Genomic DNA, 18,921 nt, shown 5'->3' on the forward strand with positions numbered 1-18,921 from the left:
GACTAGCAGAATGCCTGGTATTTAGCACTGCTGGGGACACTTGCAGGAATGGGTGCATATGTCAGCCTTAAGGAAAGCCAAGAGAGTTGGGCCAAATGGAAGGTAACACCCCTCTCCAAGAGCTGCCTGCTATGCTGTATATACTGGAAAGAGGCCTGCAGTGAAGCCTTGTGATGGTTTTCAATTAAAATTTCTTTTCATAGCTTTTTCTGTGTGTGTATATGAAGAACAGCTGGGTTTTTGTCTGTGTGTTTGTTAGTTTAAGGAAATATTTAATTATAGGTTATAAAGTAGTGTTTGTCAAACTTTTTTTAGTATCTTCTTCCCAAGGAGCTTTTTAATACATTTTTTCTTAATCACCCATGCACCCCATGAAATTTAAATTCTGCAGCCAGTACTGTGCATCTGTTTAAGTACCATACCCCTGTGGAGGACCATAAACCTTTGTATTATTTAAGGTGCTTTTGCTCCCAGAAACCTATTTTCATGTTTCTTACTCCTGGTGAGAATGCATGGTCTGAAATATTGATATTTATTCAGGTCCAGTAGCTGATGATGTGAGAAATGCTTATGTTATAGAAATGAAAACAAAATACAAGTGATCGACAGCCAGTAGTATCTATTAGGATGGCAAAACAATTTGGTTGTAATGAACATGTAATTACAGCTGCCAGGAAATAGCTATTAAATAAATGAAGTCTAACGTGTTGGCCAAGGAAATAGGATGGGTGGTGGCGAGGTCCAGGGATGTTGAGACTTGTTGCTTTGGGCAACTCTGCAGGGATGGACAAGTCTCAGACCTATTTGAGCACAAGGAAAGGCTCCCCAAAGGTTAGAGCATACATCCAGGTCAGGAGGCCAGGCTGCTCTTCTTCAGAAACATTCTTAGTTGCTTTTATGATTTTCTGCTTTGGGCATTAGACCATTAGTTTTTAGCTGAATAGTGTTTTTGATAGGGTTTTGTTTTGACTTTTTAAAAATTGTGGATATGTGTGTGTGTGTGTGTGTTTTTCCTATAATGAAACGGTGGCACTCGACCAGCAGAGATCTCACAGACCATCAAGGCTTGTATGAAAGGTCTTTATTGGTGAGGGAAGGATGCTGCAGAGCAACACCAAGGAGGAGAGAAAGGAAGAGAGAGAAAGAAAAGCGCACCCTTACATAAGTTTGGTTAGGGGAAGTCTTAGAATGGTGATGGATGGTTGAATAGCCAATAAGGAGTTACTGCTCTGGTGGGAAGAGCTGGCAGGGGCAGGCCATAAGTTTGAAATTTTCAGTGGGTAATTGGGATAGGGAGATGAAATAAGTTTTGCGGCTGGGAGGCAATTCCCTGTTATTTAGAGGGCAACTTCCTGTGCTTAGAGAGGAGCTGTAACTTTAAGAGTGAGACAGCTAATCTTGGTCTGTAGAAAGTAGGAAGGGGCTTTCTGGGGGAGGGGCTTTCTTTGGGGCAAAAACACTATATATGACATATATAACAGAATTATATGATGAAATTAACCATTTTTAATTGTACATATGTAAAACAGAATTTATATGTCTTTTAACTACTTTTAATTGTATAATTCAGGTCTCTCACCTTTTCTCTTCCATGAGAGGGACCCACTTCCAACTCTCCTTGGAAGTGCTCTAAACTTTCCTCTTTGTTCTTCCTAAATAAAATTTCTCTATTATCCTGAAAAAAAAAATTTTTACAATTTGGTGGCATTAATTTCCTTCATAATGTTGTATCACCACCACCACTATCTATTTCCAAAACTTTTTTTTATCACCCCAAGTAGAAATTCTGTTCTCATTGAACAATATCTCCCCATCTCTCCTTCCCCTGACCCCTTTTCTGTTTATAAATTTGCCTGTTCTGGATAAGTCCTACAAATGCAATCAGAGTATTTGCCCTCTTGTGTCTGGTTTATTCCACTTAGCACAATGTTTTGTCCAAGGTTTATCCATGTTGTAGCATGTATCTGATAAGATTTTAAATGTATTCGCATATTAAGTACATTCATACATATTTATGTATCCATTTTATATTTTAATTTTTTGGAAGGCAGACAATAGAGTGGATGTGTATTACCATCAGAGATTCTATCAATTATCTTTTAAAGATCATTTCTTTAGTTTTCTTTTTTTTTTCTGTTTTCTATTTTTTTATTAACAAGCAAACTAATCAAAAACAAAAACACAACAACCTTAAAGTTGGAACAGCAATAAGTCAAACTGCTGCTGGAGTTCACAGATGTACCTGGGGTACATGCTTCCTCAATGCGAGGCAAGACGTAGGCACATGACTGTGCATTTAGATATATGTGACTAGGAAGAATCGGAGAAATTGAAACCACTGGAGAACAGAAAACATCAAGAATTTTTCATCAGGCAATCCCAAAGCGTTCTGCTCTTTTCCTCTTCTTTGCCTCTGTATCCTCTGTGGTTCCAGTTCCTGCTGAACTTGTGACAATCCCAAATCGTTCCTTCCTCTTTTCCAGTTTCTCATCATCTTCTGACTTTCTGGAGATTGAAGAGACATTCAAACCAAATCTTTGGGCTCTTTCCTTTAGCTTATCCAGGTTAACCATATTGGTTTCAGATGACAGACCTTTTGTTGGAACTGAAGAAATCCCAAATCTAGCTGCCCTTGCAGCTTTTTTACTCTCCAAGCTCACAGGTACATTGAATCGTTCAGCCCTCTTCTGCATTCTCTCAGTCTGTGGTATTTCAGATGTAATTTTTACCACTTTCTTCTCTGCTGCCACATCAACAGTTTTTTCAGGGGGTTTTCCTCTTTGACAGGAAGTTCTATGGGCTTTGGTTGTTCTTCCTCTGTTTCATCTCCCAGTACATCTTCTTCATTCGCCTCCTCTTCAGCGTGCTCCTCAAGATATGCCTGGAGCCTGTTGATAAGATCTTATTTTATTCCCTTGGTCTCCAAACCACGAGCAAGACATTCCTGCTTTAGTTCAGCAAGCTTCAGCTTATGGAGCTCCACCGTCTCCGCCGCCATCTTGTTAACCCTCACTCGCTAGGCCCCCGCCCGCTGTCTCTAGTTTTCTTTATCTTCCTTCTTTGAACATTAATTTATAGCTGACAGGAATGATTATGGTCACAGTAGGATTTCTAGTTCTTTGACCCTTATTCCTATCTTGGAATTACTCTAGCTCATAAAATAGACATAAAATAATTATCATTAAAAATATATTGGGCAAGCCTGTAATACTTCCCAAGAATTCAGGTTTAACTCAGGAGCCGGCAAGTGACTGCTACGATAGCTTCATTTTTTAAAAGCCCCATTGCTGAGGTCTACAATAAAGCAGTTAAGCCCTCTGAGAAGAAACTAAGGCATTGTCTTGTTTAAAAACATTTACTATGTTCCATGATATTATAATTTTAAAAGAACATTTAAGTGTTGAAATTTTGAAACGGCTTCTCACATGCAACTGTGTTCAGCTTGGTAAACAGTGATGATGGACCATTTCTAGCAATCTGGGGTTTTGGTGGAAGCCAGCTATGCTGAAGGGACCCACCGCTGCCTACCATGGCTCCATTCATAACTCTTGGCCCCCCTGGGCAGTGCAGAAGATAGTGGTCAGAACGGGGGCCTTGGGTTTTCCATGCTTGCCTTTGAGGTTGGTTTTGGTTAGAAGCAAGTGCTGATTCTGAGTGTGGCTGGCTCAGTGTGAGCCAGAAGCAAGTGCTGATCCTCAGTGTGAATAGGCTGGCTGCGGGAGTGTCCTAACCCAAGCTTAGCCCTTAAGTAATGGTTTAGTGTAGCATACATCCATCGGTGGTTCATGTAACTAGCTGTGCAGGAAACTCACTTGTGGAGCTTTGACAAATACCAATGCCAGGCATACACCTGTGCCCAGTTAAATCAGGTGGTGGTGGTGGGGAATCAGTGGTTTAGGGCTTCCCACACAATGATTCTCCCCTGGGACCAGGCCTAGGAACCCTGAGCTGTGTCAGTAAGTAGGATGCTGGCCACCAGGTAATGGCAGGATATGGGTTCTGTGGGCTTTACAGGGGTCTAGCAGCAAGTCCTCTCAGGTGTGTGTCTCCAGATATAAATTGATTGCAGTTGGTGGAATTTTAGTAAACTAGGAATTTAGTAAATTAGGGATTTTTAGAGTTAAAATTCTAAAGGTGTCGAAATCCTAAATAGAAATACAGAATTAATATACTAGAATATACTTTTATTGTTTCACATACCTATTTCTGTTTTTTTTTTTTTTTTTAGTTGCCTAATTTATAAAGCGTAGTGTATCAATAAGGCAAATTTGTGGAATCGCGTCTGTGAAGCCACACCTTGTGGGTATCAACATCTAGTAGAATCTCACCCCCTAGTGCCAGATTCTCTACATGACATGCCCTCGGGCCTTTAGAGTAATGGTATTGAGCCGCAGCCCTCCTGGGGAGCCTTGGGGTCTTCTGCCTAGACTCCTCTGTCTTTCAGATGATATCATTGAAGTCCAGAGAGATTAATGAGCTTCACAGCATGAACAAAAACTGCCTGACCATCAGCTATATGCTGTGCTAATATGTCATCTCATTTCATCTGAGCAAGATGGACTTGTCTTCCATTTGAGTAACATGTAAGCTGAGGCCCCAGCGGCTGGGTAACTTGTTTTAGAAGTACAAAATGGTGGAGGCAACATGCAAACTAAGTTCTTTGTGAGTCAAAAGCCTATGCGTTTTCTTGATGCTGTGCTGTCCTGAAAGCAGACGTCAGGGGAAGTACTTCAACCTTTTATCTCCTCTCACCCGAATCTCACCTGCCTTATCCCAGTGAAATGTGCCCCATCCTTTAAGCTCTTTGTCCTGTCATCTCCTTTGTAAAAGGTCCTCTCATTACTCAAGCTCATACCAACCCCACCCTCCTCTTGGAGTGTTTGTGAATGCCTCCACTCTGCTTGGGTTTAATTATTCTCCCCAAGCCTCAGGTCTATGACTCTGTCACTCAGTAAGCAGTTATGTCATTTAGGGGCATGTGCCCCGCATGGACTGTCCCTAGGCCAGGAGAAGGTACTACTTCCAGGGTCACTTGTCAAGCCCTTGTCACTAACTTCAGCTTCCCAGGGGAAGAGCCAGGGTGAGCTTGATCATAGGTGAGTAAGACAGTCCAGCCACTGCTGATCCTGCAGTCTGTCTGTGGTTCACTCCACCTCTGGCTGGCTCTGAGATGCCTGGAGGAGGCTGTATGCTTCTACTGGTATTTCATTAGATGTAAGTCCTGGAAGATCATTATAGAACAGATCATTAAAATGGCTGTTTTTCTTTCTACTCCATAGGGAATCTAGGAGTCTGCGAAAAATTTTTAGAGGTGCAGAACCTGCTAATAACTTTTTAGGCTTTTCTTCATTTCTTTGGTTTCTCCTTATCTGAAAAACAGGGGCAGGTAGAATGGGAAAGATTGAGAGAGGCTGGGAGCATAGGTGTAGTTGAGGCTGCCATGGCCCAGCAGTAATGGGGCTGTTCCTGTGTTGGTGGCTGGTAAGGGCCTTACTTTCAAATCTTTAGTGTGTGAATCTGGGATGGATTTAAGCTTTGCTGCTGGTAGGAAGTTGAACAAATAGGCCACAAACAAATCAGTCTTCCATGTGCATTAAATGGGAGAAGAAAATGCAGAGCTCAGCTGCATTAAATAATGCCCTGGTGGGAAGGAAGATGGATCAGAAAGAACCACTTCAATGATCCGGTTTTGGAGGATCTGGGGTAGGGCCCTCTCTCCTCTGAGAGTTACTAATTAAGCTTGCAAGTGTTAAAAGGGGATCTTAGGTCTAATTAATTTTGAAATTTTTCTTGGGGATCTTTTTTAGGAAATGGGCCTTCTGGGGTCGGGGAGAGGTGTGGTAATTTAAGAGTGCTTTAGAAAATTTGCATTGCAAATGCTGCTAAATGTCAGCAAGGGGCTGTGAAACTCTGACACCTTGTTGGAGCTCTTTGTGCTGATTAAATTCTTGTCTCCAGCCAAGAATTGGCAGCTTATTCTCCTTAATTTTCATGCAGTAATCGGTGTTGAAAGAGTATTTCTTTGACAGTTGCCCTTGGGGAAAACTGGACCAGGGCTTGTTATTTAGGGCCGACAATTAAGTGGGAGAGAATAATAACTGGACTCAAGGTCTTCATTTAGTTCCAAGAATGTCAACATTATCAGCCTCTTTTCAATATTTACCGCAAGCTTTGGTGAATAATGGAAATCAGGGGTTGACAAATCCATTTCAGAGTTAAGAGGAGTGAATTTTAATGGTCTAATTAAAATAAGTTGAAATCTCTTCTTCAAGATGAATTAGTCCTTTCCACAAGATAAGGTTTGAGAGGTAGTAATAGTTTTGTTTTTCTCTATGGAGATTATCAGAGCCCCTTCTGTTCTGACTGAAGAAAGTAGTGCCAATCTTGGTGCTTAGAGTCAGGTTCCAAGAAGAACTACTGTATTTTGCCATGTATAATGTGGACTTTTTGCCCAAATTTTTGAGGGGAAAAATAAGGGTACACATTATACATGGGTAGTACAGCTTCTTTATCTACATAAATGTTTCTAATTCTTTTATACTTATGTATTAAAAGTGTAACTGTTAAAAATAAATGCTAAAATTCATTTATAATACAGAAAAACCAGGTATCTAAATATAAGAAAATATAAATTTTAATTAAAATTGAAAGGTTTTTTTTTTTCCTGATAGTTTGGGCTGAAAATGTGCATCAGACATGAAAGTGCATCATACGTGGAATAATACGGTGTTATCATTGTATTCAACAGCATGGCAATCCTTCTTCATTTCCAAAGGGCAACTCAGAGGTAATTGCCCTCCAAAACCAAAAATAAACCCTGTGACCACTGATACTTGCTTGTAGCAAAATATTGCCCCTGCATTGAGATAATTTTCTTTAATTTTTCATACCTTTCATCTTTTTTGTACTTTTAGTAAAAATAAATAGGAATTATTTTCAATAACACTCTCAAATGGTATCTGATTTTACAGAGTAGCTATAGAACAGTCTTTCTTTCATACTGCTTTTCTTAAAAAAATTTAAAAGCCAAGAATGGTAAGATCATGTAGAAAGATAAGCCAAGATAACTCAGATATCAGTGAAAGGAATCTTCTGTTTTATGGTGAAATTATAGGCTCAAATATGTACATGGTCATTTGGATAAAAACGAAGTCTTTCCTAATACATTTAAAGGGGATGACATGTGATAAAATTTGTGATCTAGCTACAGTTATAACAATGATTTAAAAACTGCATTAAACATACTTATGGCTAAACTACGTAACTTTCCTAAAGAGATTATAGCTCTTGAATCTCTGTGCCCATTTACAGAGTACATGTGACCTTAATTTCACTGCCATGTAGAATAAAAGGAAAGAATGGACAGGGACTAATTAAAAGATTACACAGAGCAGCAGTCCAATGACTCTGCCAGGAAGGGTTGACCTTTTAACTTCTTCCATGGCATTTTTGGTGTCTTTGGCTGAAGGAAAGGAGGCAAGTCACTGATTTGGGAGTGGGTTCTTGTACGTCTCCAGTGTGTAAGAAATTCTTTTTTTAAAAAATTAAGTCTTCCTCTGGTTTGTAGAGTGAACATATATCTGTATTTTATATGTGAAGACTTTTCTTAAATACAAGTCATGTTTAACTAATTCAAAATTGATAGGCTAAGAATTGATGCCCTGATCTGGTAGCAGAAAGTTCTAGACATAGAAGCTAAGATGGTTTGTGCAAGAAGGTGAAAGGCCAGCAAGTTGTTTGGGAATAGGGGGAGCCCTGAGCCAGGTCTTCCAGCTTCAGATGACATATTTGATGCTTTGGAAAAGTCAGTGGTAACAATATCTATTATGGATTTGAAAAAGGGTAGGAGTCAAAGTGGGAGACCAGCCAGGACCAGCAGTTGCTGTAATCTAGGAGTGACACGGAAGTTGGATCCAAGGACATTACTTTAATAGAGGGAAGAGAAAGTGAACTCAAGACCTGAGATAGCTCAGAGGAAAAAATTGAAGGATTTAGTGACGCACAGAAGGTGGAGAATGAGGAAGGGGAAGAAGTCTGGAATAACAGATTCTGAACTTTTTGGGTTAGAGACTTATAGGAAAAAAAATTTATATAAAACAAAAATAAGAATACCCATCCTTTAATAAATGCAGTGTGCTCCATTTTCCATTTTTATTTTATTTACTGAAATCCTAGCACTCTGGGAGGCCAAGGTGGGTGGATTGCTTGAGCTCAGGAGTTTGAGACCAGGCTGAGCCAGAGTGAGACCTCATCTCTACAAAATACACATTGTGGTGGGTGCCTGCAAACCCAGCTACTTGGGAGGCTTGAGGCAAGAGGATCACTTGAGTCCAAGAGTTTGAGGTTGCTGTGAGCTGTGATGCCATGGCATTCTTCTGAAGGCGAAAAAGTGAGACTCTGTCGCAAAAAAAAAAAAAAAAAAATACATACACATGCATATATATTGCTGATCTGGACTAATAAAATTGATTTCATAACTTTTACTGGTCATGTTTGAAAATGCAGGTATGCAGTGAGCTCGGTGTCCAACCAAGGGGACTGAGTGCTGTGACTGTTAACAGGATGCTTTAGTACCCATTGAGGCAGACAGGGTGGGGAGTGTGTCAAGTGTTAAAGTAGAAAGTGATCAAAGCCCTCTAGTCCTGCTTTCAGCAAAGCAGCATAGAGTTATCTCTTGTCTGTGTTAAGCTTCCTTTTAAGAGTTCTTTGGAATAAAGGGCCTTTGGCTTTAAACAAACAAAGTAGGGAGAATAAAAAGGGAAGAAGGGAGGGAGAGAGACAGAGGAAGGGAATCAGAGACAAAAACATGAAGAAAGGAAGGATTGAAACCATGGGCTTAGCCTAAGGAGGCCGAATTCTGAAAACCCCAGCCACTGTGGTTCTCTAAGAGCAGCGAGGAGTTCAATCCAGAGTGAGATGGAGTAACAACACAGCACCCGTCTCTCACGCTGACTACAGCTATAAAACCTGGGAAAATTGCAAGGGCAACTAATTGCCGACTCTGAAGAGTAAATAGTAGCAGACAGTTAGAGAAGATATCTAGAATTTGAAATATAATAGCTTGAAACTGACAGTGCTCTTAACATTTTTTTCCTAGTTTGGTCTCAAGTCAGCCTGAAACCCAGAAGGGGGCATTGGTATGGACAGAGAGTTCCATCTGAATCTTTTACTTCTGCTTTGAGTTAGGAGAAAAATGGACTCCAAACATGCATAGTGCAAAAGTCCTCCATGTCTTGGTGGCGCCTGTGGCTCAGTGAGTAGGGCGGCGGGTTCAACCCCAGCCCCGGCTGAACTGCAACCAAAAAATAGCTGGGCATTATGGCAGGCACCTGTAGTCCCAGCTGCTCGGGAGGCTGAGGCAGGAGAATCGCTGAAGCCCAAGAGCTAGAGGTTGCTGTGAGTCCTGTGACATCACGGCACTCTACTGAAGGCGGTAAAGTTAGACTTTGTCTCTACAAAAAAAGAAAAAAGTAAAACAGCTGTGGTGCTTGCTGCAGGGGCCTTCAGGTGCCTAAAGCTCTGAAGGAGTGGAACAGACACTTTCTCTCTGATTAGGGGGAGCTGTTATCTCCTGTTTCTCTCTTTGTTCTCCTGGAGGATGGCCCCAGATGTGGCTACATCATAAAGAGTAAGGAGCACCAAGAAATCTGAAAGTCTCACAGAGATCCTGGAAAAGGAGTCACTCAGGGATTTGACCCACAGTGTTTTGTATGAACCCCTGGACTTGCTGCACACTGTGCATGCATGAATCTGACCCTAAACAACACACCAAATACTTTGAGGAGCCAGCAGTGTGACAAAGTACTGCACAGGTTCCAGACCGGCCACTGTGTGATGCACATAGAGAACCAAGCCAGATGGAAGAGAAGGGCTTTAGAAATTGACCTGGTATTGGCATCACAGCCCATGGAAGGCAGAACAGAACTTGTGCTGAAACTGAACCATGTTATTTGCTTATTTAAACAAAAATGTCAACATTATCTGTACTATTTAGACAAACCCCCAAATTTTATAACATTATTTTCAAAATATCCAGGAGATAAGTAAGCCAAAATTACTTGGTGTACAATGTCAACTTGCACAGAAAAAGGCAAATCAATAGGTCTCAGTGCCAAGGTGATACAGATACTGGATTTGTCAAAGTCTTTAAAGCAGCTGTTGTAAAAATGCTTTAGGAATTAAGAGTGAACACTATTGAAATGATAGAAGGGTAGAAAGTCTCAGCAAAGAAATAGAAGCTATAAAGAAAAGCTCAATAGAAAATTTAGAAATGAAAAGCATAATAACCAAAATAAAAAGCTCACCACATGGGCTTAGTAGCAGATAGGAAAAGATAGACCTAAATTCACACATGTCAATAATTACATTAACTATGACTGGTCTAATCACAGCAATTAAAAGAGATTATCAGAATGGATAAATAAAACAAGACTCAATTAAATGCTGCCTACAAGAAACTCACTTTAATTATAATACTGCAGGTAGTTCAAAAGCAACAGGATGGAGGAAAAAACATGCAAGCAGTAATCAAAAGAAAGCTGAAATAGCTAATATTTAAACTCCTTAAATATTAGAGAAAGCAAAGAAAATAATTGGAGATAAAAACATTGTAATAACAAAAGGATCAGTTCACCCAGAAAACCAGAACTTCAAAATACGTGAAGCAAAGGTAGAAAGAACTGACTCTTACTTCTTATTCTGAAAAAGAAATAAAAAAATTCTATAGTTGGAGACTTCAACACTTCTCTTTTTATAGTCAAATAGAACCAATAGACTGAAAATCAGCAAGGTTATAGAGAAACTGAATAGAACTGTCAGCCAACTAGTTTTAATAATTTTAAGAGCACTCTATGTAACTACAGGCGAATATATATTCTTTTCAAATGTGCATTAGACATTCACCAACATGGATCATATCCTAAATCATAAGCCATATCAAATTTCAAAGAATTGAAATCATATGTTTTCTGACTATAAAGGAATTAAACTATGAAAAAGTAAAAGAATATCAGAATACAAATGTCTATATACAATACCTAAGAAAATGCCATGACGGTTACATTGAACAGTTTAATGAGAATATTTCAGATTGTATATGAAACCAGCACATTGTACCCCTTGATTGCACTAATGTACACAGCTATGATTTAACAAAAAAAAAAGTGAGAAAAAAAAAAGAGAATATCTCCAAACACTTGGAAATTAATACATTTCTGATTAATCCATGTGTTAAAGATGAATTCTCAATAGGAATTAGGAAAAATTTTGTACTAAATGAAAATACAACATACTCAAATTTAGATGAATTCTCAATAGGAATTAGGAAAAATTTTGTACTAAACGAAAATACAACGTACTCAAATTTATAGGATGTAATTGAAGCAATGCATGGAGGGAAATTTATAGCATTACATATATTAGAAAAGAAGAAAATATTATAGTCAATAATAGAAACACTTACCTTAAAAAACTAGAGTAAGTGGCTGGACATGGTGGCTCACACCTATAATCCTAGCACTCTGGGAGGCTGAGGCAGGTGGATTGCTTGAGCTCAGGAGTTTGAAACCAGCCTGAGCAAGAGCAAGACTCCGTACCTACCTAAAGAGTAGAAAAACAAGCTGGGTGTTGTGGTGGGCACCTGTAGTCCCAGCTGTTAGGGAGGCTGAGGCAAAAGGATTACTTGAGTCCGGAAGTCTGTCTGAGATTGCTGTGAGCTGTGGATGCCATGGCACTCTGCCTAGGGTGACAAAGTGAGACTGTGTCTCAAAAAAAAAAAAAAAAAAAATAGACATAATGGGTTTTGTAGATTAGAAAATTCAACATAATAAAGATGTCACTTCTCGGGTGGCGCCTGTGGCTCAGTCAGTAGGACGCCGGCCCCATATACCGAGGGTGGCGGGTTCAAACCCGGCCCCGGCCAAACTGCAACCAAAAAATAGCCGGGCGTTGTGGCGGGCGCCTGTAGTCCCAGCTACTCGGGAGGCTGAGGCAAGAGAATCGCTTAAGCCCAGGAGTTGGAGGTTGCTGTGAGCTGTGTGAGGCCACGGCACTCTACCGAAGGCCATAAAGTGAGACTCTGTCTCTACAAAAAAAAAAAAAAAAAGATGTCACTTCTCACAGAATTCATCTATAAATTAATGCTAATTCCAGAAAGTGCTTTTTTGTAAACAATGTGTTTCTAGAATTTATATTACGAGGTAAAAGAGCAAGAATAGCTGGAACAACTTTGAAAAAGAAGAATGAAATAGGCATCACACTACCTGATTTTTAGATTTACTATAATGCTGTGGTATTGGCAAAAGGACAGACCCATCACACAAATACAGCCAATTGATTTCCAGCGAATTTGCAAAAACACTGAAATAGAGAAAGGACAGTCTCGTAACAAGGGTGTTAGATGTGGTGGCCACCTGTGTGAAAAAGCCCCAATTTACGCCTCATACTTTGTATAAAAATCATCTCCAATTGGGTTTATAGCTATTGATAAATATAAAAAAGTAAAACTTTAACATTTTTAGAAGAGGACATAAGAGAAAATCTTTGTGGTTTCTGGTTAGGCAAGGAGTCCTTCCACATCTCATGACCAGCAGCTCCACAGGAGAGCCCAGAGGGTGAGCTCCCTCACTTGGTATGTACCAGGAATGTTCAGGGTGTGCTGTGTGCTGTAGGGAATGGATGTCTGACTTCAGTGAAGTAATTTATACAACTACCATTGATTGAGCACTTAACTGCAGGCTGGACTTGATTCTAACTCAGTCTTCACAACGCCCCTGAAAAATAGGTATTGTACTATTACTATTTAATTTCTTGGGATGAAGAAACTGAAACACAGGAAAACTGATAAATAAGGCCTAGAGTGACTTCTTGGGGGGGCAGAATAAGAAATGTCCCTAGACAGGCTCTTTCTAGACCTGTGGTGCCACTCACCACTCTGTTCTGACAGTTTCAGCCTCGTCATCCTTCTTGAAAATGCAAGTCACTAATGGTCATGGCTCCTGTGACCCTGACATATGTGTTTTTAGGGCTTTTCTTTCCCCACCCGTGTAGGTTTTCTTCTCAGGCCCACATTTAAGTTGGTGGGTTTTTGCAATTGAATTGTAATGTAGTGTGAACTTATGTGAATCTATTTAGCGCCATCTTGTGTCTGGAGTGGGTTTATCAGAGAAATTGCTTTAATTTTAAATATTAATATAATGTCAAGTCTAGGGTATGAAAGATTTAGTAGAAAAGCTTTTGATTAACAAAATATTATGACAAATTAGTGTGATTGGAGACTTGACTTCCATTAGACATAAACTTTCTTGTGTTATACCTCTTCCAGTATGATCAGTTAATGGAATCTTGGAGGGAAACAGATGAAGCTGACATTTAAATCTCAATCTGGGCATTTGTACAATACCAGAGGCCCTGAGCAGTTGCTAACAGTGGAGATCTTCTTTCTTGGCTTTTCACCCTTGGGGGAAAAGGTTTTCCCTTCAGTTACCCCTTCCAGAAGGCTAAAGAGTCTACTTTATCACTCCTCTGTGCCTGTGGGCTGATTTTACAGGAAGATGCTCAAATGTGCTTCAAGATTGACTTCTTTTTATTTTTTATTTTTTTTAATTAAATCATAGCTGTGTACATTAATGCGATCATGGAGCACCATACACTGGTTTTATAGAGCGTTTGACACATTTTCATCACACTGGTTAACATAGCCTTCCTGGCATTTCTTAGTTACTGTGTTAAGATATTTACATTCTACATTTACTAAGTTTCACATATACCCTTGGAAGATGCACCGCTGGTGTAATCCCACCACTCACCCTCCTGCCACCCACCTCCCCACTCCTTCCCATCCCTTTCCCCCTTCCCCCTATTCTTGGGTTATAACTGGGTTATAGCTTTCATGTGAAAGCCATGAATTAGTTTCATAGTAGGGCTGAGTACATTGGATACTTTTTCTTCCATTCTTGAGATACTTTACTTAGAAGAATATGTTCCAGCTCCATCCATGTAAACATGAAAGAGGTAAAGTCTCCATCTTTCTTTAAGGCTGCATAACATTCCATGGTGTACATATACCACAATTTATTAATCCATTCATGGATCGATGGGCTCTTGAGCTTTTTCCATGACTTAGCAATTATGAATTGGGCTGCAATAAACATTCTGGTACAAATATCTTTGTTATGATGTGATTTTTGGTCTTCTGGGTATATTCCTAGTAGAGGAATTATAGGATTGAATGGCAGGTCTATTTTTAGTTCTCTAAGTGTTCTTCAAACATCTTTCCAAAAGGAATGTATTCATTTGCATTCCCACCAGCAGTATAGAAGTGTTCCCTTTTCTCCACATCCACGCCAACATTTCTGGTCTTGGGAATTTGTGATATAGGCTAATCTTACTGGAGTTAGATGATATCTCAAAGTAGTTTTGATTTGCATTTCTCTGATGATTAAAGATGATGAGCATTTTTTCATATGTCTGTAGGCCAAGTGCCTGTGTTCTTCAGAGACGTTTCTCTTCAAGTCCCTTGCCCAACCTGTGATGGAATCACTTGTTCTTTCCTTGCTTATACATTTGAGTTCTCTGTGGATTCTGGTTATTAAACCTTTGTCGGAGACATAACCTGCAAATATCTTCTCCCATTCTGAGGGCTGTTTGCTTACTTTACTTACTGTGTTCTTGGCTGTGCAGAAGCTTTTTAGTTTGACCAGGTCCCAGTAGTATATTTTTGAAGCTGCTTCAATTGGCCGGGGTGGAGGGTCCTCCTCATAAAATACTCGCCCAGACCAATTTCTTCAAGGGTTTTCCCTGCACTCTCTTCTAGTATTTTTATAGTTTTGTGTCTTAAGTTTAAATCTTTAATCCAATGAGAGTCCATCTTAGTTAATGGTGAAAGGTGTGGGTCCAGTTTCAGTCTTCTACAGGTTGCCAGCCAGTTCACCCAGCGCCATTTGTTAAATAGGGAATCTTTTCCCCACTGAATGTTTTTAATTGGCTTGTCAAACATTAAATAACAGTAAGTAGCTGGATTCATCTCTTGGTTCTCTATTCTGTTCCAGACATCTACTTCTCTTTTTTTGTGCCAGTACCATGCTGTTTTGATCACTATCGATTTGTAGTATAGTCTGAGGTCTGGTAACCTCAGATTCCTCCTGCTTTGTTTTTATTTATGAGTAATGTCTTGGCTATTCGAGGTTTTTTTCTGATGCCATATAAAATGAAGTATTGTTTTTTCAAGATCTTTGAAGTATGGCAGTGGAGCTTTAATAGGGATTGCATTAAAATTATGTATTGCTTTGGGTAGTATGGAAATTTTAACAATGTTGATTCTTCCCAGCCATGAGCATGGTATGTTTTTCCATTTGTTAACATTTTCAGCTATTTCTTTTCTTAGAGTTTCATAGTTCTCTTTATAGAGATTTTTCATGTCCTTTGTTAGTTAAACTCCCAAGTATTTCATCTTCTTTGACACTACTGTGAATGGAATAGAGTCCTTGACTGTTTTTCAGCTTGACTATTGTTGGTGTATATAAAGGCTACTGATTTGTGAATGTTGATTTTGTAACCTGAGACGCTGCTGTACTCCTTGATCACTTCTAAGAGTTTTGTAGTAGAATCCCTGGTGTTTTCCAGATATACAATCATATCATCTGCGAAGAATGAAAATTTGATCTCTTCTGACCCTATGTGGATACCCTGGGTCGCCTTTTCTTTTCTAATTGCGTTGGCTAAAACTTCCATTACAGTGTTAAAAAGCAATGGAGACAATGGGCAGCCTTGTCTGGTTCCTGATCTGAGTGGAAATGATTTCAATTTAACTCCATTCAATACGATGTTGGCTGTGGGTTTGCTGTAGATGGCCTCTATCAGTTTAAGAAATGTCCCTGCTAGGGCGGCACCTGTGGCTCAGTGAGTAGGGCGCCGGCCCCATATGCCGAGGGTGGCGGGTTCAAACCCAGCCCCGGCCAAACTGCAACAAAAAAATAGCCGGGCGTTGTGGCGGGTGCCTGTAGTCCCAGCTGCTCGGGAGGCTGAGGCAAGAGAATCGCGTAAGCCCAAGAGTTAGAGGTTGCTGTGAGCCGTGTGACGCCACGGCACTCTACCCGAGGGCGGTACAGTGAGACTCTGTCTCTACAAAAAAAAAAAGAAATGTCCCTTCTATACCAATTTTCTTAAGTGTTCTTATCATGAAAGGATGTTGGATATTATCAAAAGCTTTTTCTGCATCAATTGAGAGAATCATATGGTCTTTGTTTTTGAATTTGTTTATGTGCTGAATTGTACTTATAGATTTGCAGATAATGAACCAGCCTTGAGACCCTGGGATAAAACTGAGTTGGTCATGATGTATAATTTGTTTGATGTGTTGCTGGATTCTGTTTGTTAGGATCTTGTTGAATAATTTTGCATCTATATTCATTAGTGATATTGGTCTATAATTTTCTTTTCTTATTGGGTCTTTTCCAGGTTTGGGGATCAGGGTGATGTTTGCTTCCTAGAACGTGTTAGGTAGTCTTCCTTCTTTTTCTACCTTTTGGAACAGGTGGAGTAATATAGGTACTAATTCCTCTTTAAAGGTTTGGTAGAATTCTGACGTGAAGTCATCTGGTCCCAGGCTTTTCTTTTTAGGGAGGTTTTGTATGGTTGATGCTATTTCAGAACTTGATATGGGCCTGTTCAACATTTCCACTTGATTCTGGCTAAGTCTTGGAAGGTGACATACTTCTAAGTATTGGTCAATTTCCTTCAGATTTTCATATTTCTGAGAATTAATTTCTTGTCATATTCATTAAGGATTTTTTTTAATTTCTGAGGAGTCTGTTGTTATTTTGTCTTTGTCATTTCTGATTGATGAGATTAGAGATTTTACTCTTTTTGTCCTGGTTAGGTTAGCCAAAGGTTTATCTATTTTATTGACCTTTTCAAAAAACCAACTTTTTGATTTATTGATCTGTTATATAATTCTTTTGTTTTCAATTTCATTTAATTCTGCTCTAATTTTGGTTATTTCTTTCTTCTACTGGATTTGGGGTTGGAATATTCTTCCTTTTCCAGTTGCTTGAGATGTCCCATTAAGTTGTTAACTTCCTCTCTTTCCGTTCTCTTGAGGAGGTCTTGCAGTGCTATAAATTTCTCTTGTCGGACTGCCTTGGGGTATTCCAGAGGTTCTGATAATTCGTGTCTTCATTGTCATTTTGTTCCAAAAATTTGGCGATTTCCTTCTTAATCTCATCTTTGACCCAGCTATCTTTCAGCATAAGGTTATTTAACTTTAATATTTTTGTATGAGTATGCAGATTACTGTTGTTACTGAGCTCAACTTTTATTCCATGGTGGTCCGAGAAGATTCAAGGAATAATTTCTATGCCTTTAAATTTACTGATGTTAGACTTGTGACCTAAGATGTGATTGATTTTGGAGTATGTTCCGTGGGCTGATGAGAAGTATGTGTATTCAGTTTTGTTGGGATGAAATGTTCTGTAGATATCTGCTAAATCCAAATGTTGGATGGTTTGGTTTATATCTAAAATTTCTTTGCTCAGCTTCTTATTGAAGGATCTATCCAACACTGCCAAAGGAGTGTTGAAATCTCCAACTATTATGGAGCTGGAAGTTGCTCATGTCTGTTAGAGTTTCTCTTATAAATTGAGGTGCATTCTGGTTGGGTGCATAGATATTAATAATTGAAATCTCATCATATTGAGTATTACCCTTAACAAATATGAAGTGACCATTCTTGTCCTTTCTTACTTTTGTTGGTTTAAAGCCTGTTGTATCTGCAAATAGAATTGCAACACCTGCTTTTTTCTGATTACCATTTGCCTGAAATATGGACGACCATCCTTTCACCCTGAGTCTATATTTGTCTTTTAAGGTAAGATGTGACTCTTGTATGCAACAAGTATCTTGCCTGAGTTTTTGTATCCACTCAGCTAACCTGTTTCTCTTTAGAGAACAGTTTAAGCCATTCACATTAATTGAGAATATTGATAAGTCTGGTAAAATTTTGGGTGTCGAGTTTTTCGAAAGTCCAGTGGACATTTTTAATCCTTTTGCCACTGTGGAAGTTGGAGTTTGATGAAAAGTTTCTGAGTGAGTTTACTTTTGTGGTAGAGGATTGGGCTGGTCATTATGGAGGATAGGTCTGAGAATATCCTGAAGAGCTGGTTTGGTTATGGCAAATTTCTTCAACATATGAATGTCATTAAAGTATTTAATTTCTCCATCATAAATGAAACTCAGTTTAGCTGGATACAGGATCTGGGGTTGAAAGTTATTTTGCTTTATGAGGTTAAAAGTCAATGACCACCTTCTTCTGGCTTGAAAAGTTTCAGCAGAGAGATCTGCAGTCATTCTAATATTCTTCCCTTTGTAGGTAATGGATTTCTTACGTCTGGCTGCTTTAAGAATTTTCTCCTTCATATTAACTTTAGTGTAGTTAATTGTGATATGCCTGGGGGATGTCTTATTGGGATTGAGTTGTGCTGGGGTTCTGAAACTGTCTGCTATCTGAATTTCAGAATCTCTTGGCCTGTCTGGAAAATTCTCTTTCATAATTTCATGGAGAAGTGCCTAGCGAGGCCAGTTTATCAGTTTCAGGGATTCCAGTGAGGCAGATATTAGCCTTCTTCGAATTATCCCAGAGCTCTCTGAGAGAATGATCCATTTTTGCTCTCCATTTCTTTTCCTCTTTGAGAGTTTGGGAGCATTCAAAGGCTTTGTCTTCAGTGTCTGAAATCCTTTCTTCTGCTTGCTCCACTCTGTTACTGAGGGATTCTACTGTATATTTCAGATCTTTGAGGGCTGCAAATTCTTGGTTCAGAGTGTCAAAATCTTTGATGGTTTTGTCTTTAAATTCATTAAATTCTTGAGAGAACTTTTGAATTTCTCCTTGAATTTCTAATTCTGACTTTTGAATTGCTGCTCAAATTT

At 39.3% G+C, this 18,921-nt stretch overlaps 1 protein-coding gene and 1 pseudogene across 11 annotated transcripts in view; one reads left to right on the plus strand and one right to left on the minus strand.

The window, feature by feature from the left end:
* Positions 1-18,921, plus strand: part of FHOD3 (formin homology 2 domain containing 3) — a 584,424-nt gene that overhangs the window by 336,770 nt on the left and 228,733 nt on the right. The gene's annotated exons all lie outside the window — the stretch shown is intronic.
* On the minus strand, positions 2,124-3,021 carry LOC128571583 (SAP domain-containing ribonucleoprotein-like; annotated as a pseudogene). The gene has a single exon (XR_008375926.1). The product of XR_008375926.1 is annotated as an SAP domain-containing ribonucleoprotein-like (transcript).

Source organism: Nycticebus coucang, chromosome 19, assembly GCF_027406575.1.
Source record: "Nycticebus coucang isolate mNycCou1 chromosome 19, mNycCou1.pri, whole genome shotgun sequence".
NCBI lineage: Eukaryota > Metazoa > Chordata > Mammalia > Primates > Lorisidae > Nycticebus > Nycticebus coucang.